Below are 23352 nucleotides of genomic sequence, written 5' to 3' on the forward strand. Positions count from 1 at the left end.
TCAACGGCCGCAACTGCGGCTACCAGGAAACGAGGAATGTTCTCCATTCCCCTTTCTACTGGACTAAAGGTTCCTGATAAAAATGATACAGGTGACACAAAGGTGTCTTGTTGATTTACCATTGCTGCCCAAGTAGTACCCATATCTTTAATCCATAAATGTATCTCTTCTTTGGGGTCTACTGTGGTTAATGGATTATATGATACTAAATGTTTTACTAACAATTGTATAATGACAATATCACTCTGGGTAAGCTGAATATGAGTCTTATGCGGTGTGCCAGCCGGTACACGCAAGTGTCGATATAGTGGGCTAACTAATTGAGAATAATTAGGGATCCATTGTCTACAATAATTAAGAGAGCCCAGCAATCCTCTCAATTGTGTAAGTGTCTTTGGCAATGGGGATTTCAAAATTTCTGTTAGGGCTTCTCGTGTTATAACCTTAGCTTTACTTGAAACTGTTTGCCCTAGGAAGGTAACTTCTTCCCTGCACACAAAGCACTTATTTCGATTACACTTATAACCCTTTGATAGTAATTGATAAAACAGCGCCACTGTCCATGAAAGACATTCCTCCCTTGTGGATGCAGATAATAAAATATCATCCACATACACGAACAGAGACACAGTGTCAGGTAACAATTGTTTAAATGATTTCAAGTCTTCTGTTATCTGCTTAAAGAAAACAGATGGACTTTCGGTATATCCCTGTGGCATTCTTGTCCAACGATACGCTTTATTGTCTAAGGTAAATGAGGTTAAATCTCGTGATTCCTCTGCTAAAGGAATGGCAAAGAAAGCATTTGACAAGTCTATAACCGAATTAAATGCATAGATAGGCTGTGATTGTAATAATGTCAAAGGATTTGGACATACTGGAAACTGAGCTTTTACCAAATCATTCAAACCTCGTAAATCATGAACAATTCTTACGTCACCATGTGGTTTAGGAACTGGAAAAAGAGGTGTATTATACGGTGAATTTGATGGTTCTATGATATTATGTTTCAACAATTTATCAATATGCTGCAAAGTTTTGGATAATAATTGCGGCCTTATAGGGTATGGTGGCCAGACAGGACCATCACCCTCATGTTTAAGGCGAATCACATGGGGCTCCATTTTAGCTAATCCATAGGGATCATCAGATGTGCTCCATAAATCTGCTGGTAATCTTTGCATCACCTGCATACCCTCATCATCCTCGTCAACATAAAACATATCTTGTACAACTGAAATCAGCAAACTTTGTTTACATCTGGGAAATTTTAAAGTAAGTCCTAACTGTGAAAGTAAATCTCGGCCACATAAATTTACAGGACAATTTTCTGCCAACACAAAATCAATAATTCCCTTCCTGTTCATTTCCCTCATATTAGGTCCAGATGCTTTTAAAGTTACTTCAGTGGGCACAGTAACACGCTTATCCTGCTTTTTTCCTTCAAATCCTACCAATGTGTCTATCTTTTTGCTTAAGGGTACACCCCTAACTCTAGTACTCAATACTGATCTAGTGGCTCCGGTGTCAATTAAAAAGGACATAGGAATCTTTTCAGGTCCTACAAGCAATGTGATAAAGGGTTCTTGATTAGACAGGGAAAAGGTAAAATCATTATTTCCTTCTGCGGTTAGTCAGTAAACGTCTTCCTGATCTTTTTCCTGTTCCCATAAAGGAAATTGTTGGAGTGGTATATTCTGCTGATTCTGAGTTTCTGGAATCGCATTCTGTGTCTGTACAAATGGATTGTTAGACCCTATCATTTGTCCTATACTCTGGGGCATCTGTGGTGATTGCTGAACCTGACTATTAGTACTGGACACTAATGGGAATGCTGGCTGTCTGGCTGGACATTCATTCGCATAATGTCCCCAATTTTGACATACCCAGCATTGAACATTGGCTCGTCTGTTGGGAGAGGGCTGACTAAAACCCCTTCCTCTTCCTCCTCGACCTCTGCTCATACCTCTACCCCGATTAAATTGATTATAAGGTTGTTGATATCCCTGTTGGTATGGTGCCGGAGGATAAGCTTGACTTTGATTTTGACCAGGAGGTGTTATATAATAAATAGGTTGCTGTACCTTAGTGGGCCGTTGTATTTTCTTATCCTCTATCTCTTTTATCTGCATGGCCAGCAACTTATCTGATAATTTTTGTTGTTCCTTTGCTGGTGTTTCTATCATTTTTATATGTATAGCACTGAAATGTAACAATGTAGCTCGAATTTCAGGCCATGGCTTGGTTGCTAAAGCCACCACATTGTCTAAGTTCCTTCTCATACTCATGGGTAGTGTCACTAGAAATAAATGCAGAAAAATAGCAGAGGCCGGAGCAACGTCAGGGTCGTCTCCGGTCTGAGCTTTATAAATCTGCATGCATTTCATCAAGTGAGTAGTAAAATCTTCCTTTCCGTTCCATTTGGTAGTAGTAATGGCTGAAAAATCTATCTCAGTGGGGTACATAATTTGTAATGCGGCTGTCAACTCTCGCCTAGCATTCCCTACTAAGGCTGCACCATCTTGGGTGTGGTTCAATATTGCAGGGTTCTGTGACTGCACGGCAAGTTGTGCCAGACTAACGCCGGCAGCAGAACAAAATGCTTTAAAATCACCAACTGCTAATTGTGTTCCTGCTGTTAGTGTATCCATTTGCTCTAACCAAATTCGTGCCCCTTTCTGAATATTTGGTAATTTATTAATCATGGTACTGATATCAACTGGATTATATGGTTTATAGACTTCCAATCTCCGTCCTAATGGATCAGTGCGTGTAAATATAGGATACGCACTCTTAACCACGGATTGGTCTTTATTTGTCTCAGCCCCATCTTGCTCTTCTGCCTGCAATAAACCTCTCCATAAATTGAGTCCCTCCAATATTTCTATTTGATTTGACCAATCAATTCCCTTCGTTTGGACCTTGTTTATTAATTTATCAACCTCAGCCAGACTAGTCGGTCCTTTCACATTAGTGGGTAAACGTGTGTTTTCTTCTGAAAAGGTCTGGACTACAGTATCCCAAAATGCATACCCAAAGCGATTTTTATATGACATTGGTATGCGAAAAATCAATCCTTTAAAGAAACAATCTTTATCTGCTGACCATCGTTCGATCGTATCTTCTCCTGGAATCTCTCCCTTTTCCTTATCCTCCTTTTTCTTACTAGTTTTAGGTCTAGTGACAGGGTCTCGTAACTCCTCCCCTTCTGTATTATCCTTCTTTAACATTTCAACATTCCCTTTCATCGTAAACGTGCCTTTCATTTCAACATCCGCCCTCTGTCTATTTTTACTTTTCTTATCCTTTTTCCTTGTCTTGGGAATGGATGTTTGGGTTTTATCTCCGCTATCAGTGTCATGGTCTGAATCAGTCTCATTATTAGAACAATCTGTTTCTATGACAATCTGCTTTGGTTGTTTAGACTTGGGTTTCGGTTTAGACCCCCAAGGTTCATAACCCGCAGCTGTCCTGTCAGCAACCGTGGCTTCAGCTTGTATTTGAGATAAATCTTTTAAATTTGGATATATACCTGGTGTGTCCAACTGACCAGCACCCTCATATGGAGGTGGTGCGGATGGAGTAACAGATTGGAAAGGGGAGATCCCCTGCCTTTCCCTTTCTCGCTCTGCCACAAAAGCTTTATTTTGGCATTGCTGTTTATCATAGTGCCACATGTCAGCAGTTACTGTAAATAGATTCCAAACATGTAAATGCTTTTTCAAGGAATCCTTAGTCTTATTATCTTGGAGGTATTTAAGCAACTGCCATAGTATAGGTTTTTCAAAGGAGCCATGCTCTGGCCAACCTAGAAATGAATTCTTCTTGCTATATGTTAACCATTTTTTATGTAAATCTTTAATGCGCTTTTCATCAAAAGGAAAAGCGGCTATAACATGTTGCAAAGGAGTAAATGTGCTAGAACTATCTACAAACAAAGTATATTTAGATTCAGAATCCTGTGCAGGTACTTCTATGTCAATGTTAATGTTAGCCATTTTACAGCAGGTACAATAATATTGTAAATAATATCCAATAATAAACAATAAAAGAAAATATAAACAAAAAAGCGGGAAGAAAGAAAGCAGCGTTAAAACGTGAAGAAAAGAGTTAAGAATGACGTCACTATTTTATACTCACCGTCCGTTGGTATCGGAAGATTGCAGTGGACCTCTCACGAGCTGATCAGTATCGTAAGACCGGGACACCTTAATGCAAAAATCGAACCAAAAATAATGGCTGTGCGTGCACGGTCCTGCCGCGCAGGTCGCCAATTGTTTAAACCTCCTCGTTTAAACTGTTTACTGAGTATCTTCACCACAAAAGAATAAAGAATAAAATAAAGAAATAAAAGCAAAAATTCTGTATAATTTTTCTTTTTATTCAACTGCCATTTGGATGACAGGGCTATGCAAGAATATTACATAGGAAGCAAGTTAGGAACAATCTCATCAAATACAGAGATGAAGTTGCCTGTTAAGAAGTTGCTTGCTAATACAAATGTCTCCTTTCATATATACACATAATTCTGGCATCATCATACATTCCTTGCATCTCATTTAGCTCGTTACTAGTTTATCTCAAACCTTCTGGCGTCTAACTTTCTCTCCCCTTTTTTTCCCTTCTGCAGTACTATCAGACACCTGTTTCACATGTCTTGCCAACCTCTGTTCTTACTTTCATCTCATGGTCATGCTGTAGACATCCTGCCTCTACTCCCTTTTTACTCAGGGTTCTCAGTACATTCTTTATAAAGGTTATTATAATGTCAGATTTTCAGTGTCAGCTATTCCAGCTGCACTTCTGGAGTCCATTTTATATTTGTGACTCCATTTTGTCAGTTTTAATATATACATTAGTCACTTTGCTTAAAGTAACCATAACCATACATTTTTAGTCTGATTTAAATGGCTTCATGAACTTGAATATTCTGTTTCTTTTGTATGAATCCATCAAGGAAGAAAATCTGTGAACTAGTTGTGCTCATATCATTGCCATTTATTTATTAAGACTTATTTATTTATTATCTCATTTGTACCCCACAGTTTCCCAACAATGTCAGACTCAATGTGGCTTACAATGCACCACAGAGGCAGGCACCAATGTAGTAAAATGAAACTAATACAGCAAATGTACAAGAGATAATGGGGAAGAATACGGATGGATGGAGATAGAGGGCAAATTGTGAGGGAAGGGGGATATGTCCAAATGTCTTTAGGTCGGTGTGTTTCCAGCAGTGGAGTCACTGGGAGAGCCCGCAGGGTAGGCACTTCTGAATAACATGGTCTTCCGTGATTTCCGGAAAGTTAGATGATCTGTAGTGGTTTTGATGGACCTCGGCAAAGAGTTCCAAAACTGAGTCCCAATGAAAGAGAAGGAGGTAGCGTACGCAATCTTGTACTTGACTCCATTGCAGTTCGGATAGTGAAGGGTAAGATACGAGCGGGATAGCTGGGACGCATTCCGGAGCGGTAGGGAGATGAGATCAATCTCCATGATGTAATTCTTGACCAAAACTAATACAATACTGTGTTCTGGCTTAACATATCTTTCATTAATCAAGAGATACTGTGTTTTGGTCTTTGCTACAGGCTTGAAAATGGACCCAAATGTTAAATGGCTTCCGCATTAAGAAATACACAGTAACTACAGTACATCTGGCGAGTTAGCTTTAGAGCAGTATAGTGAGTAAAGTATTTCTGTGCCTGGAAGATGGGGGATAGGGGATGATTGTATCAGATAAACCTAAGGTGACTAAACATGTAGAAAAGATTAATATAAAGGCCAGAAGGATGCTTAGGTATCAAACATATAAACGGCGAGTGACCGTACTCACTCGCAAATGCGCAGTAGAGACTTCCCTCTCTGCCCCGCCCCCGCTTCAATACGTGATGATGGGGGCGCGACAGAGAGGGAAGTCTCTACTGGCATGCTGCAGACGTCGGAACCGCTCCCCTCCCCCGGAGTCACCGCCGCCCCTCTATCTGGCCCGAGCACTGTGAACTTACATCACCACGCAGCAGCAGGCACATCAGCAAAGCTGCTGTTGGGCTTCCTTCTCTGCCTTTGTCCCGCCCTCGCCGACGTTACGTCACACGAGGGCGGGACACAGGCAGAGAAGGAAGCCCAACAGCAGCTTTGCTGATGTGCCTGCTGCTGCGTGCTGATGTAAGTTTACAGTGCTGCTCGGGCCGGGTGGAGGGGCGGCGGCAGCGACTCCGGGGGGGGGGGGGCTCTGAAACCCCCCCATTCCAAAAGTAGCCCATTTTCACGGGCTCAACGGCTAGTATATATAGAGAGATGACCACCAGTGAAAATGTTATTTATGCCTCTGTATCTGGTGAGACTCTTTTTTTTTTTTTTTTTAGAAAAAATAGCCAATATGGTAAAATTGAGGGGGGAGGCGCAAGACAAAATTTTTTTTTTTTTTTTTAGATATGTTAGTGAAAGGAAGTGCAAAACTGGCATTGTGAGACAATGGTGAATGGAAGGAATATGTAATTGTTTAGCAAATATTTCTGCTCATTGTGATCACAGCTGAAGGGCCAGGAGCAGGACCGCAGAAGGCAAACACAAATAGGAATGGAGGGGTGGTAGTCCCTGAATGATTTTCAGAGGACCGTGTTTGTGAGGAGCTAAACTAAGGGTGAACAGAACGACTGGGCCAGATGGCATACATCTGAGGGTACTAAAGGAACTTAGGGAAGTTCTAGTGGTTCCACTGGATGACCTTTTCAATGCTTCTCTAGAGTTGGGAGTGGTCCCAGAGGACTAAAGAAGAGCAGATGTGGTCCCTTTCCACAAAAGCAGAACTAAGGATGAGGCTGGGAACTACAAGCCGGTAAGTCTGACTTCTGTGGTAAGTAAATTAATGGAAAATTTTTAAAATACAGAATAGTAAAGTTTTTAGAATCCAATGGATTACAGGACCTGAGGCAACATGGTTTCACTAGAGGCAGGACTTGTCAGACAAATCTGATTCATTTCTTTGGGTGAGTAGTTGGATCGAGGGAGAGCGCTAGATGTGGTTTATTTAGATTTTAGCAAAGCCTTTGACACGGTTCCCTATAGACAACTAATAAATAAGCTGCCCTTGGTGTGGACCCTAAAGTGACTGACTGGGTTTGGAACTAGTTGAGTGGAAGGCGACAGAGGGTAGTGGTAAATGGAGGTAATTCTGAGAAAAGGATATTACCAGTGGTGTGCCCAGGGCTTTTTTTGAGGGGGTACTTGGGGGTACTGAGTACCAGCACCTTTTCCATTGTCTGCTAAAATTGACCCATGGTCCCCAAGTTTTAATGAAAGAGCTCAAGCTGTACACAAAAATTCTGCCTTGTCATAGATTCTGTGACTGGTTGCAGGGGCCTGGCTTTTGTGGGATGGGTCCCTCAGTGATCACCCCACTCCTGAAGGGTGGCCTGGCATTTGAGTATCTGCACCTTTTTCACTAGAAAAAACGCACTGGGTGTGCTGCAAGGTTCATTTTTTGGCCTGGTTCTTTTTAACATTTTTGCAAGCGATATTGCTGAACGGCTGGTAAGGTTTGCTTCTGCAGATGATACCAAAATCTGCAATAAGTAGACACCCCTGATGGTGTGGATAACATGATGAAAGACTTGTCATCCAACTAGTCCTGACCTAGAGGATCTGATATTATTGCTACTAATTACAGTGCAGTGTACATCTAGTAGCATGATAGAACAGATACATCTAGGACTCCCTGCTCAGTAGCAATTATTATTATGCATGTTGTGTGTAATAAATCCCATTTCATGAAACTGATCATTTGGCTCAATTACCTTACAAATGAGCAGGAGGAGCCAGGGTTTAAGATTTTAAAACAGCCACAAAAAAGTACGTTCTGGAAAGACTAGGATGCAGCTTGCTGAGGTTCCAGAGGTAGTGCTAGGGCGCTTTCTAAAGATGTAAATGAGAGGATTAGCTGGAAATGAGCTACAGGATAAAACCATGGGTTCTAAGGCAGTCGTCTTCTACCTATCTTCTGGAATCTTGTCCATCTAGTTCAGCTCATTCTAGAACTGACCAAATACTTTGAGGGCTGATACTCCTACTTCTTTTTCTCTCACAACCACTTTGATGGAAGAGAATTATAGTATGATATGAGATTTAACTGTAGAAATGTAGTGATAGGCTGGCTGTTCACATACTTGGACTTAGGGAAGGAAATAATTAACACATAAATTTGTATCTCTTAATAGAGTATAACTCAAAAAATAGTTTGTGGGAAATTGCCAAAACTCAGTTCCCTCAGAGGTCCTGTGTAATATAACTCATTAAATAAATTACACCTCAACGCTCCCAATAGAGGACAATAGAACACCTATTCAACAACTTCTGTCTTACAGAGAGTCCCATTATTAGCACTGGTGTCAGAAACTAAGAAGAAAAAAAAGAATCAGTTTAAAAGAACTTCAACCGAGAAAAACGCTTGATTCAAAATAAATCTTCTGTCTCAGTCCAAAAAGCAGGCAACTCCCCAAGTGAATGAGCCATGGCACAAAAAAAGAAGGGGTTCTGCAAATAACATACAAAAAATCTCAGAACCACCATAACAGTGATCACTGCAAGCCAAAAAAGCAAGCTTGACAGGAAAATACTTAAAAGGAGAAATATGTCTTCCATCAATCCCATACAGAGACTCCACTGCAACCCCGCTACCTCTAGCACTATAGAAACTGTGTAATTAAGAGAACTCCATGGTATCAACACAATCCCTCGTTGTAACACCTATCCACTGGCAATGTTCTGCTGAATGTCCCAAATCCCCAACAAGGATGCCTTGTTCCGCAAATCACTTGCTGCTTCAGGAGAAAAACATTTTGTAGAACTTTTCAACCTTTCTCTTACTAAACCAAGATGGCTGTGGGTTATAAAAATGTTTTAAAGGACCTGTGCACACACTTCCTATAAAAATGCATTCCATTCAATGTTCTTATTTAACCCCTTGGATTCCACAGTATCCAACATGAAAATCCAATGGTGTTCCTTTTTCCACAATAATTTTTTTTAATCTCCCCTTAATAGAGACCAGTACTGGTGTCTTGATGCAGTCCTATAATAGTGCCAGGTACTGTAGCATGGTGTCACAGAATAGGACCCCTGGCTGTTCCAGTAAGCCTAAGGGATAATTTTATAACTGCATGCATGACTCTTAAGACGTAGCGCAGTAATATAGTAAATGATGATGACGACAGATAATGACCTGCAAGGTCCAACCAGTCTGCCTAACAAAGACAACCAGAGAGAGAACCCAACCGTGGATGGAAAGGAAGGATACAACCTGGTAAGGAGATATGTGAAAGGCCAAATGACAGAGACTGACTAGTATGCCGCTGATAGTTTAGTGACAAAAGGAAGCCTTTATACAGTAAGTGCCTTTTTGGATTTCTCACATAGGCATCTTGTGTTAAAATCAAGCCCTTAGTGCAGGGGTTCTCAACCCAGTATTTGGGACACTTTAGCCAGTCAGGTTTTCAGGATACCCATAATGAATATGCATTAGAAATTATCTTGCCCTACCTCCATTGTATGCAGATTTATCTCTTGCATATTTCTTGTGGGTCTCCTGAAAACCTGACTGGCTAGGTGTGTCACAAGGACTGGGTTGAGAACCCCTGCCTTATAAGTATGATTGTGTATAGCCTGATTCGAAAAAGTGGCTAAAGTGAAAATTGATAATATTTTCCTGAAGCAGGTTACCGTGTTAGGTAGGTCCCTGTGGTTTTATCTAATTGCATTAATAAACTGCTATTTTGGTTGAGTAGTTCTTGACCCAGTCAGGGTTTCAGGATCCCCATCGTGATTAGGCATGAGATAGATTTGCTTATAATGCAGGTAGTGTATTCAAATTTATCTCATGCATGTTCATTGTCGGTATCCTAAAAACCTGACTGACTAGGTGTGTCCCGAGAACTGGATTGAGAAACCCCTGTTCTAGTTGTGTATGTTTTCTAGCGCAGGAAATAGTTGAGGACCACCCAGAAAACTACTTGAAATTAGCAGAGGCGTAGCCAGGTTTTGATCTCAGGGGGAGCAGACTTTTATAAAATAGGCGCCGGTTGGTGTCGACTACACAGCAGTGTCTGTGTTGTTGCTCAGGGACTGTAGTGGGCACTGATTAATACAGGCTGTCTCTTTTGCATCCTGCCTACAAGGAAACAGTAAGTTACATCAAGAAGCAGGACGCAGAAGAGATCCCTGGACTGGCCAGAGCAGGCAACCTGTCTTCTTAACTACAAAGTAGAAATATTCAAATTGTGACCATCACCTCAGGAATAGCACACACATTCCTTCCACTGCTAGACACCTTGTTTAAATCAGATGAGTGTTTGTTTGTGGGGTGATTCTACAGGATGTGAAGAACACTAGTCCTGAGCATTTTTATTTTAGGTGACAAGGGCCACCAAAGGCGGCCCTTGCCCCAGAGCCTACTTTCAAATAGGGCTAGACATTTTGTGAAATAACACGAACCCCTGTAAAAAGACACCTAAAACCTATACTGAAAACTTACCACACCATAACAGCCCTAATCCACCTACCAAAAGACAGTGCTATAAATATTACAGTGGGCCCTAGAGAAGTGTTTCCCTAGGTGGTCCTGGAGTACCCCCTTGCTAGTCAGGTTTTCAGGCTATTCACAATGAATCTGCATGAAAAAGATTTGCATGTAATGGAGGCAGTATATACAAATCAATGTCATGCATATTTATTGTGGATAGCCTGAAAACCTGACTGGCAAGGGGGTACTCCAGGACCAACTTGGGAAATACTGCTCTAGAACACAAAACTTACCACACTATAACAGCCCTAACCCGCCTATGAACAGACAGTGCTATATATATTACACTGGGCTCTACAACAACAATTAACCTACTATTGGGAAACTGGAACAAGCTGCACTGTTACACATTCCTACACAGATGCTACGTGCTAGCAGAATCCTTCACCTCAGACACACATGCAGAACATGGACAGACCCTCATCTATATAACATAAGAGTAGTCATACTGGGTCAGACCAATGGTCCATCTAGCCGAGTATCCTGTTTCCAACAGTGGCCAACCCAGGTCACAAGCACCTGGCAGAAACCCAAATTGTGACAATATTCCAATCTAATACAGAATAGGGAGCCACAAAATCCCCCCCCCCAAAAGAAACCATCAACAACAACAAAAATTGAAATAGAGAGTCCCCTCCTGTCTGCCCAATGAAGCCAGACTCTATAAATAGTGCAATACTGGTTAAAAAAAAAAAAAAAGAAACAGAAATGCATTTCTCCTGTACTTTGCAAAATAAAAATACAAAAAATGTACATTTTACAAAGCCGGTACATCTGAGTCCTTACAAAGTATTAAATAAAATATTTTTTCTACCTTTGTTTGGGAATTTGGCTAGTCCCAGTCTTTTTTTCCATGTTCCATGAGTCAGCCTTACAAATTCTTTTGCAGGTTGGCCTTTCCATTTCTTCTCTCGCCTCTTGTCTTTTTCTTTTCCTTCTCTACATCTGTTTGGCACTGATCTTTCATTTTATGTCCCCACTAGCAAATAGCTGTGTATAGAGCTGCCAAGTGATCCAGTTACAGAAGGGAGATTTTTCAACCAGTCCTAGTGTGAACTTGCATCCCAAATTCATGTGGGATTTGCAGTCCCTGATTCTACCCATCAAAATCTATGCTGCAGTACATCCAAAATGACTTAAGAAAATGTACTCAGACCCCTGCAGGGTTGCTAATTTGAAGGTATTGGAGATGTGCATTTTCAAATACTGTCATAGTCCTAATATCAAATTGAAAATAAAATACCTTTTTCTACTGTTTTCTACTCTATGACCCTACCTCCTCCCCCTTTCCAGTAGTGCCCTGTGTCCCTATCTCCTTCCCCCCCTTTCCAGGAGTGTCCCTGTGTCCCTATCCCCCTCCTTTTCAGTAGAGCACCTATCTCCCTCCCTTTTCAGTAGTCCCCCTGTGTCCCCATTTCTTCTTTCTCCAGCACTTCCTCTTTGTGTTTCAATGCCCCTACCCTCTCCCTGTCCAGTATTGACTCTGTGTCCTTCTCCATCCCTGACCAGCATTTACGATATCCTTCTCTCTCCCCATGTTAACCTTTTTCCCTGTCTCTTTCAGCGCTCCCCGGTGTTTCATTTGGATGGGCTGGTTATAGGGACACTCTAGCACATGTTATATTTGTGCAGAGAATTTTTTTTCTCCTGGTCAAGGCCACTAAAACAGACATCATGTTATCAGAATCAGGTGCTCAACATTCAGAGTTTCTCTCTATTTATTTATTACATTTATACCCTGCATTAAACATGAATTAGGTTGAAACAAAACAGAATAATCCATTTGTGTACCTAAAAGGTAAACTACAAAACAGATGAAAATGCGATTTCATGTGCCCCAATGAAAGGAGAGTTTAATTCTACTTTCATTTAATTTCAATATATTCAATCTCCCCATGGCAGATTACAACAACAAAAAAATCCTTTATCCTCCACCTTTTAAGACACAGTCATCCTTATTTTCGAAAGTGATGGGCGCCCAGATTTCGACCCAAATCAGGAGATAGGCGCCCATCTCGCAAAGGCGCCCAAATCGGTATAATCGAAAGCCAATTTTGGGCATCTTCAACTGTAATCTGTCACGGAAATGGGCAAAGTTGATGGGGGCGTGTTAGAGACGTGGTGAAGGCGGGACTGGGGCGTGTTTATCAGCCGAGGAGAGATGGGCGCCTTCTGCCGATAATCGAAAAAAGAAAGGCGTTTTTAGCGCATATTTGGGTCATTTTTTTGGACCCTTTTTTTTTTTTCACGAACAAGTCCCAAAAAGTGCCCTAAATTACCACATGACCACTGGAGGGAATAATCACCCCTGACTCCCCCAGTGGTCACTAACCCCCTCCCACCATTAAAAAAACAACTTTAAGAACTTTGTTTTCCAGCCTGTATGCCAGCCTCAAATGCCATACCCAGCTCCATCACAGCAGTAGGCAGGTCCCTGGAGCAGTTGTTAGTGGGTGCAGTGGACTTCATCCAGGTGGACCCAGGCCCATCCCCCCCTACCTGTTACACTTGTGGTGGTAAATGGGAGCCCTCCAAACCACCCCCAAAACCCACTGTACCCACATGTAGTTGCCCCCTCTTCAGCCATAAGGGCTATGGTAATGGTGTAGAGTTGTGGGTTTTGGGGGGGGATTTGAGGGGCTCAGCACCCAAGGGATGGGAGCTATGGACTTGGGAGGTATTTAAATTTTTTTTAAATGTTACAAGTGCCCCCTAGGGTGCCCGGTTGGTGTCCTGGTACGTGAGGGGGACCAGTACACTACGAATCCTGGCCCCTCCCATGACCCAATGCCTTGGATTTGTTCATTTTTGAGCTGGGCGCCTTCGGTTTCCGTTATTGCTGAAAAACGAAACCGCCCAGCTCAAATCCACACAAATCCGATGCATTTGCCGGGCACAAACCGTATTATCGAAAAAAAAGATGGACGCCCATTTTTTTTCAAAAATACTGTCCCACCCCTTCACGTACCCGTTCTCAGACATAGACACCCATGGAGATGGGCGTTCGATTATGCCCCTCTGTGTATCCTGCTAGATAGTGATGGCACAAGGGAAGCAAGTTTGGTCCAGTGCAGACTAACTCAAAAAACCTGTTCCTTAGCTGGGCCCTAGTATTACCATATTAAAAATGCAACCATACCATGCCTCTGTGGCTATGTTCCACTAATGTTAAACGATTAACTGGATTTCTTGACTAGGGACACAAACATACACTTATTTATTCAATTATTATTATTTATTGCATTTGTATCCCAAATTTTCCCACCTTTTTGCAGGCTCAGTAATACCACAATTACTCATGTATAGACACAAAACAACTTTTTAGGGTGGATAGTATTCCTTTTACTATCGACCAAATAAAGAGGTTTTAGTTTTGACACAGTATAAGTCATCACAAGAACAAAATATAAGAAAACCAATGGACTGCATTAGGGATTTATAACACATTTATGTTTAAGCAAAAGAGATCTGCATGAAACAAAATATTTATTTTTATTTTGACTTATAAAACCACTTGCCCCTAAAACATGTTCAAAACAGAATAATCCATTTGTGTACCTAAAAGGTAAACTACAAAACAGATGAAAATGTGATTTCATGTACCTCAATGAAAGGAGAGTTTAATTCTACTTCCATTTAATTTCAATATATTCTATCTTCCCATGGCAGATTACAACAGTTAAGATGATGAACCCATCAGAAAACAGGATATCCTCACTGAAATCTGGATATCTGTATTGTATAGAAGCACAGTGAAGAAAAATCAAACTATAGAGTTTATAATTGCAGTTTCTACCAACTACAATAATTTTTGAAGCTGTTTTAGTGATATTCAATTGTTACTACATCTACATTTCTCAGCTTTTAAGGCACTGCCTATCCAACTGAAACAACTGTAGACTTGTTACAGACATGGACCAACAATAAAGAACGACAACATGGATACACCGCTGCTCATATGTTTGGCTTGCTTTGTTTCGCATGAAAGGCAATGACGGCTGCGCGGGGGAGTGGAAACAAATCAACCAAACTGGCTTCCATGCTTACAGTGGTCTAGATGGCTCACTTCCATTCCTGTCTATTAAGCTTTTTCTCCCTTCTCCACCCCCTACCCACCGACCGACCGCCTGACCAACTTCCTTGGCCAGCTTTTTCTCCCTTCTCCACCCCCCACCTCCTTCTTTTCAGCCCACACTTTCCCGTCTGCATGGTTATTTTTACTTCCTTGAAGCCTTTTCCCTCCTGCTGCACCGGCGATTCACAGTCAACTGTTTGCCAGCGTCAGGGCCTCTCCTCAGGCGCGTCCCACCCACTCTAAGCAACTTCTTGTTTTCCGCAGAGGTGGGACGCACCTGAGGAGAGGCCCCGACGCTGGCAAACAGCTGACTGTGTCAATCACCAGTGGCAGAGAGAGAAGACTTCAGGGCAGTAAGAATGACTACGCGCTGCGGACGGGAGAGAGCAGGCAGGAGAAGAGACAACAGAACAACAGATGCAAGACTGGGTCGGGGGGGGGGGGGAGAGAAAGACTTTGCATGTGGCACATAGGCACCATTTTTTCAAAATATCTATTTAGGGAAGCGAACGCGCTCCCCCTGCGCCCCCACTGGGAATTAGACTAAAGACCCTTACCAGAATGTAATGACTTATCTAGAGCAAGTTATTTTATCTGCTCCATACATTTGCCATGTTTTGGTCTCCTAAGACAGTTCTTTCTTAACCCAGTCCTTGGGGCAGGCTGAGCCAGTCAATTTTTTAAGATATCCACAATAAAATGTGTTAGATTTCCATGCACTGCCTCCTTGGTATGCAAATCTCTATCTCATCCATATTTATTCTGGATATCCTGAGAACCAAACTGTCTAGGTGTGCCTTAAGGATTGGGATGAAATGCACTATCCTAAGAGAGTTCTAACCTCTGTAGGTCCCAGACAAGTTTTCAACCTTTCCTTACTGGCATTTAGCATTAGGGCAGTGATTCTCAAACCTGGTCCTGGAGGCACCCCATCTAGTTAGGTTTTCAGGATATCCATAATGAATATTCATGAGAGATATTTGTATGCACTGCCTCCACTGCAAGCTAATCGCTCTCAAGAACATTCATTGTGGATATCCTGAAAGCCTGAGTGGCTAGGGTGCCTCCAGGACCAGGTTTGAGAACTACTGCATTAGGGTGTATGGCCTTCTGACATCATTTCCTCTTTCCGCAAGGGCGGGACTCTGAGGGAACAAACTCACGAAGGGAAGGCTTGATGGGCAGGGCTTCAAATGATGCGGCCACTTTGACGGAGGTAAAAAGATTTAAACCACGGCACGCAGGGTGGCACTGTGGCAGGAAGAGAAAGGGGGATGTTGGGGGGAGAAGAGGTCGAGCAGGTGGATATGAATAGGATGGGGGCAAAGGAGAATCACTGGACATGGATGGGAGGGGAGGGCAGGGGAGAGAGGAGAATCACTGAGTATGGATTGACTGAGGGGGCAGGGGAGAGAAGAGAATTGCTGGGTATGGATGGATGGAGGGGGGCAGGGAAGAGAAGAGAATTGCTGGGTATGGATGGATGGAGGGGGCAAGGGAGAGAAGAGAATTGCTGGATATGGATGGATGGAGGGCAGGGGAGAGGAGAGTTGCTGGACATGGGTGGATGGAGGACGGGAGAGGAGACTTGCTGGTTGCTGGATGTAGGTGCATGGAGGGGAGAGGAGAGTTGCTGGACATGGGTGGGTGGATGGAGGGGAGGGGAGGGAGAGAGGGGAATTGTTGGACATGGATGGAGGGGAGGGAAGGGTATGACAGGAATGAGATGCATATGGATGGAGGGGAGAGAGAATAAATTCTGGACATGGATGGAGAGGAGGGAAGACAGAGGAAGGAGATGCACATGGATGGAGGGGAAGGGAGAGAGGAGAAATGCTGGACATGGATGGAGGGGAGGGAAGAGAGGAAGTGAGATGAACATGAATGGAGGGGAGAGAGGAGAAATGCTGGACATGGATGGAGGGGGGAGAGGAAAATGCTGGACATGGATGGAGGAGAGGAAAGGGAGAGAAGAAATGCTGGACATGGATGGAGGGGAGGGAAGAGAGAGGAAGGAGATGAGGGAAAAGGAAGAGAGGAGAAAAACTGCTCATGGATGGAGAAAATAGGCAGAAGCTGGATCCACTGGACAGTCAAGTCTGCGGAGGACCCAGCTTTTACTTACGGATGTAGGGCAAGAAATGAAGAAGAAAGGAGGAAAGTAAAAAAATAAATGGAAAGGAAGCCCTGGAAACAGAGTTAAGAGGACAGATAACAGCAGAATAAGATACTGGGCCAGCATGATCAGAAAAACAAAGTCACCAGACAACAAAGGTAGAAAAAAATAATTTTATTTTCATTATAGTGTTTGGAATATGTCCACTTTGAGAATCAGGTGCTCAACATTAAAAGTTTATATTTATTTACTTATTTATGGCATTTTATCCCACATTAAACATGAATTAGATTGGAACCTGGGATCATTTAAAAATTGTTTTTCCTGGAGAGAGTAATGCATTGCCCCCCCCCCCCCCCCCCCAGGCTCTCTCCCCGGCTATAGGAAGCTCTGCAATTTTGAGGGGAGGCGCAGAGGTGGATGGGGGGGGGGGGGGCAGAGGTTGGACCGGGGAGAGAGCCTGTTGTTAAACATTTACCAGCACACCACTGTCTAGTGCCCACCCATCTAACCTGTTGGCCCACCCAAAAATTGCCTTCTGGCTATGCCATTGGTTTCAAACTTTTAATTAAGAACTACTAAATAACTTTATTTTTCCCATTTTGTTTTTTTTCTATTCTGTGTAAACACTTATTGGTTAATACATTTTTTTTACTATTTGCAGAATACCTGGTTGGTCTTATCTAAATTTCTTTTTAAGAATTTTTCATTTACTTGTACAAGCTAAATTTATTTAAGAAAAATATAAAGGTGAATCTTTTTCCTGTGATACAAGATGAGGTAAGAGTTTTTCCAGGGATAAGCACCCCGAAGGTTTAGCCTTCATTGACCTTCTGAATATTGCACCCTCTAGGTAAGGTAAGGAGGGGGGCTAAACAGGAGGGAGGGAGATTATCAGTCTTTTAGGAAAGAAAAGGGGGATGAAGTTTGGGCCTGTGGTTACAATCAAAACAGTTTATATAATATATACATATACCTATTTTGTATCTGGGGCAACAAAGGGTTAAGTGGCTTACCCAGAGTTGCAATAAAATAAATAAATAAAATACCTTTAATTGTGCAATTAATCGCAATTAAAAATCTTAATTGAAATACTGCCCTAATTTTAATAGTACTTGATATATTGTAAACCACTCAGAAAGATACGTAATGGGAGGTGTAGCACATGCAATGACAGAAAATCACTTGGATAGTAATTTCTCTAGACTCATTTGCAAAGAAGTATGACTGCATTTAATGTGGCCCTAAGGTTCTAGGTGTGCTGTCCCCAAAGAAGGAATAATGCCAATGTGGAAATATTTATTTATTACATTTGTACCCCGCGCTTTCCCACATATGGCAGGCTCAATGCGGCTTACATAGTAACAATATAAATAATTACAAAGTCGTAAGAAGAAGGTAAAATTATGTATAATCATACCTGATAATTTTCTTTCCATTAATCATAGCTGATCAATCCATAGACTGGTGGGTTGTGTCCATCTACCAGCAGGTGGAGATAGAGAGCAAACTTTTGCCTCCCTATATGTGGTCATGTGCTGCCGGAAACTCCTCAGTATGTCGATATCAAAGCTCCATCCGCAGGACTCAGCACTTAGAGAATTACACCCACGAAGGGACACTCTGCCCAGCTCACCACCGCCGAAACGGGGGAGGGGAATTAACCCAGCTCATCCCCACACAAGTGGGGGAGGGGAATCCGTCCAGCTCATCCCCGCGGAGCGGGGGAGGGACACCACACCCGCCGATGCGGGGGGATCTGGCTTATCCTGCAACCGCAACCGCGGGAGGAGCTGACTGACCCTAACACCGCCGAAGCGGGAGGGGTACAAAGCTGCCCTACAACCGCACGAAGCGGGAGGGAGTGCCGGCAGAATTTAAGTCTCAATCCAGCCCCGTAAAACGGAGGGGAGAGGAATGCAGCAGCTCACTGTAACACAAACTCGTCTCAACTCTTGAAGAATCCAAGGGAAAGAAGAACTTGAACACGAAGTCCTCCTGAAGTAACTGAAGGCTAAACTTAAACCTAAAATTCAACCAGAATATAAACAGTACAGATATCTGGGAGGGGCTATGGATTGATCAGCTATGATTAATGGAAAGAAAATTATCAGGTATGATTATACATAATTTTACCTTCCATATCATCAAGCTGATCAATCCATAGACTGGTGGGATGTACCGAAGCAGTACTCACCCAGGGCGGGACATAGAAATCCCTGACCGCAACACTGAAGCTCCAAACCGGGCCTCCGCCCGTGCAGCCACAGTCAAGTGGAAATGCTTGGAGTATGTATGGGCCGAAGCCCAAGTTGCCGCCTTGCAAATCTCTTCCAAGGAGACGGACCCGGCCTCTGCCATCGAGGCCGCCTGAGCTCTCATGGAGTGAGCCTTCAGCTGGATAGGCGGCACCTTCCCCGCGGCCACATAAGCCGCTGCAATGGCTTCCTTGACCCATCTTGCCACTGTAGGCTTAGCAGCCTGCAGACCCTTACGAGGACCTGCAAACAGGACAAACAGATGATCCGATTTCCGGAAATCATTGGTCACTTCCAAGTATCTGATGATGACTCGTCTCACATCCAGATATTTAAGAGCAGAGTACTCCTCTGGGTAGACCTCCCTACGAAAGGAAGGGAGACAGAGCTGCTGATTCACATGGAAGCGAGAAACAATCTTGGGCAGGAAGGAAGGCACTGTGCGAATAGTCACTCCTGCCTCAGTGAACTGCAGAAAAGGCTCTCGACATGAGAGCGCCTGGAGCTCGGAAACTCTTCTGGCTGAAGTGATAGCCACCAAAAAGACTGCTTTCAACGTCAGGTCTTTCAGAGATGCCCTCGACAAGGGTTCAAAAGGCGGCTTCTACAATGCTCTTAGCACCAGGTTGAGATTCCACGCAGGCACCACTGAGTGCAGAGGAGGGCGCAGGTGATTAACTCCCTTGAGAAAGCGCACCACATCTGGCTGCGAAGCCAGGGAAGCACCCTTCAGGCGGCCCCTGAAGCAATCCAGAGCCGCTACCTGGACTTTAAGGGAACTGAGCGACAGGCCTTTCTCCAGACCTTCTTGCAGGAACGCCAACACTGAAGAAATTGGAGCAGTGAAGGGAGAAAGTGAGCCTGCTTCACATCACGCTGCAAAGATACGCCAAACCCTGGCGTAAGCAGTAGAAGTAGAGCGCTTCCTCGCTCTCAGCATAGTGGCAATGACCTTGTCTGAGAAGCCCTTCTTCCTCAGACGCTGCCGCTCAATAGCCAGGCCGTAAGACCAAAGGGGGAGGGATCCTCCATCACCACGGGACCCTGATGTAACAGGCCCTGCACCACTGGCAGCCGCAGAGGATCATCGACTGAGAGTCTGATCAAGTCCGCATACCAGGGACGTCTGGGCCAATCCGGACCCACCAGGATTACCCTGCCGGGATGCTTTGCCACCCGGTCTAGCACCCTGCCCAACATGGGCCAGGGCGGGAACATATAGAGAAGCTCTTGTGTCGGCCACTGTTGGAGAAGAGTATCTACTCCCAGGGATCGAGGGTCCCGTCCTCTGCTGAAAAAGCGCGGCACTTGGCAATTGGCCGATGACGCCATCAGATCTAGGCTCGGCTGGCCCCAGTGCTTCGTGATGTCCAAGAACGCCTGAGCAGATAGCTGCCACTCTCCGGGCTCCAAGGTATGGCGACTGAGAAAGTCCGCCTTGACATTCATGACTCCGGCAATGCGGGCCGCTGAAAGCTGCTCCAGGTTCGCTTCTGCCCACTGGCAAAGATTCATAGCCTCCTTGGCTAGAGGGGCGCTCTTGGTACCTCCCTGGCGGTTGACATAGGCCACAGCCGTGGCATTGTCCGACAGGACCCGTACAGGCTTCAACACCAGTACCGGGATGAACTCCAAAAGCGCCAACCGAATGGCTCTGAGTTCCAGGAGGTTGATAGACCACTTTGCCTCTGCAGGAGACCAGAGCCCCTGCGCTGTCCTTCCCAAGCAGTGGGCTCCCCAGCCCGACAAAGAGGCGTCCGTCGTGACGACAATCCACTCTGGGGTCACCAGAGGCATTCCCGCAGACAACTTGCCTGTCTGCATCCACCAGCTCAGCGCCTTGCGCACTGCTGGGTCCAAGGGAAGGCGCACAGCATAATCCTCCGACATCGGAGTCCAGCGCTGCAGCAAAGAGTGTTGTAGTGGTCTCATATGAGCCCTGGCCCAGGGCACTACTTCCATCGTGGCCGTCAAAGAGCCCAACAGCTGCACATAGTCCCAAGCCCGAAGAGAAGAGGCTACTAGGAACTAGTCCACCTGAGCCTGACGTTTGACAATCCGATTGTCTGGCAGGAACACTCTGCCCACCTGGGTGTCGAATCGAACTCTCAGATACTCCAGGGACTGAGTCGGGCGCAGCTGGCTCTTCTTCCAGTTGATGATCCATCCCAGGGAGCTCAAAAGAGCAACTACCCGGTCCACAGCTTTGCCGCACTCTGCATAAGAGGGGGCTCGGATCAACCAGTCGTCCAGATAAGGATGGACTTGTACTCCTTCCTTTGGCAGGAAGGCCGCGATGACCACCATTTCTTTGGAAAAGGTCCGCGGAGCAGTAGCCAACCCAAACGGGAGGGCTCTGAACTGGAAGAGTCGTCCCAGGACTGCAAAACGCAGAAATCGTTGATGAGGAGGCCAGATGGGAATATGCAGGCACACTTCCTTGATGTCCAAAGGAGGTCCAGAACTCTCCTGCCTTCACTGCTGCTATAACAGAGCGGAGAGTCTCCATGCGAAAGGGCCGCACTGTCAAGGCCCGATTGACCCCTTGAGGTCGAGGATAGGCCGGACAGAACCTCCTTTCTTTGGGACCACAAAGAAAATGGAGTAACGCCCCTTGCCAAGCTGACTTTCTGGCACTGGAGCGACCGCACTCAGGCGGATCAGATTGTCCAAGGTCTGCTGCACTACCACAGCTTTGACCGGAGACTTGCAGGGAGAGAGTACAAACCCGTCTCTTAAGGGTCGGCAGAACTCTAGCCTGTAGCCGTCTCTGATGACTTCCAGCACTCAAGCGTCTGAAGTTATTGTGGTCCACTCGCCCCGAAACGAGGACAGCCGTCCTCCAATCTGCCCTGGGGCGTGGACCAAGGCCCCGTCATTGGGTACGAGACCCTGGGGGAGGACCGGAGGGAGCACCTCTGGGACGGCGATCTCTGCGAAAGGAATGCTGCTTGGGGGAGAAATTCCTCTTGAAGGAAGAGGGGGCAGAGGAACCCGACTTGCCCGGGCGATACCGACGGGCTTCCTGCAACCGTCCTCTGGAGGTACCGGGACGAGAACTAGCTCGAGCCCTGACCTCTGGTAATTTCTTGCCCTTAGACGTGCCGAGATCGGTCACGATCTTGTCCAGCTCGACCCCAAAGAGCAGCTTGCCTTTAAAAGGCAATCTAGCCAGGCGGGATTTAGAGGCGTGGTCAGCAGACCAATGTTTCAGCCAAAGCCACCGCCGCGCAGAGATTGTCTGAGCCATGCCTTTAGCTGAGGCCCTCAAGACATCATACAGCAAGTCTGCCAAATAGGCTAAGCCCGATTCCAGGGCCGGCCAATCAGCCCTCAAGGAATGATCCGAGGGGGAAGCCCGCTGCACCATAGTCAGGCACGCCCTGGCCACATAGGAGCCGCAAACTGAGGCCTGCAAACTTAAAGCAGCCGCCTCAAAGGACGACCTTAAGGCCGCCTCCAATCTTCTGTCTTGGGCGTCCTTTAGGGCCGTGCCACCTTCCACCGGCAACGCCGTTTTCTTAGTCACCGCAGTGATTAAAGAATCCACGGTAGGCCACAGATAGGCCTCACGTTCACTCACAGCCAAAGGATAGAGGCGGGACATAGCCCTAGCCACTTTAAGGCTCGCTTCCGGGACATCCCATTGAGCCGAAATTAAGGTGTGCATGGCATCATGCACGTGGAAGGTTCTAGGCGGGCGCTTCGTCCCCAGCATAATGGCAGAGCCAACAGGGGCTGAGGGAGAGACGTCCTCCGGAGAGGAAATCTTCAAAGTGTCCATGGCCTGTATCAACAGGTTGGGCAAATCCTCTGGGCTAAAAAGCCGCGCTGCAGAGGGGTCATCCGCTCCATCCGAGCGGGGATCCGTCTCCTCCAAGGAATCCGCAAAGGACCGTTGGGAGACCTCAGACACGCTGCCCTCATCTACATCGGAGGAGACAAAGTCCTCCAAGGCCTGGGAATCTACCCGAGGGCGTTTACCTCTGGGAACCTCAACCTCTTTACCAGACGAGGGAGCAGGGGCAGCGTTTTGCATGAGGAAGGCCTGATGCAGCAGCAAAACAAACTCGGGGGAGAAACCCCCCAGACTGTGCACTTCCGCAGCCTGGGCCACAGTCCTAGGCGCACCCTCAACCGGGGCTCGCAATAGCGGGGGAGAGACATGCTGCGCATCCAAAATGGCGTCCGGTGCGACACTCCGCGAAGGAGCCGCGCGGGAAGAACGGCGCTTAGCTTTAGCCGCTTTGTGCCGTCGCCCAAATTAAGGGCGTTCATGGCATTAATGTCTCCAACCTCAAGGGCGGCCCACGAAGAAGCCGTC

This window comes from Microcaecilia unicolor, chromosome 9 (genome assembly GCF_901765095.1).
Source record: "Microcaecilia unicolor chromosome 9, aMicUni1.1, whole genome shotgun sequence".
NCBI lineage: Eukaryota > Metazoa > Chordata > Amphibia > Gymnophiona > Siphonopidae > Microcaecilia > Microcaecilia unicolor.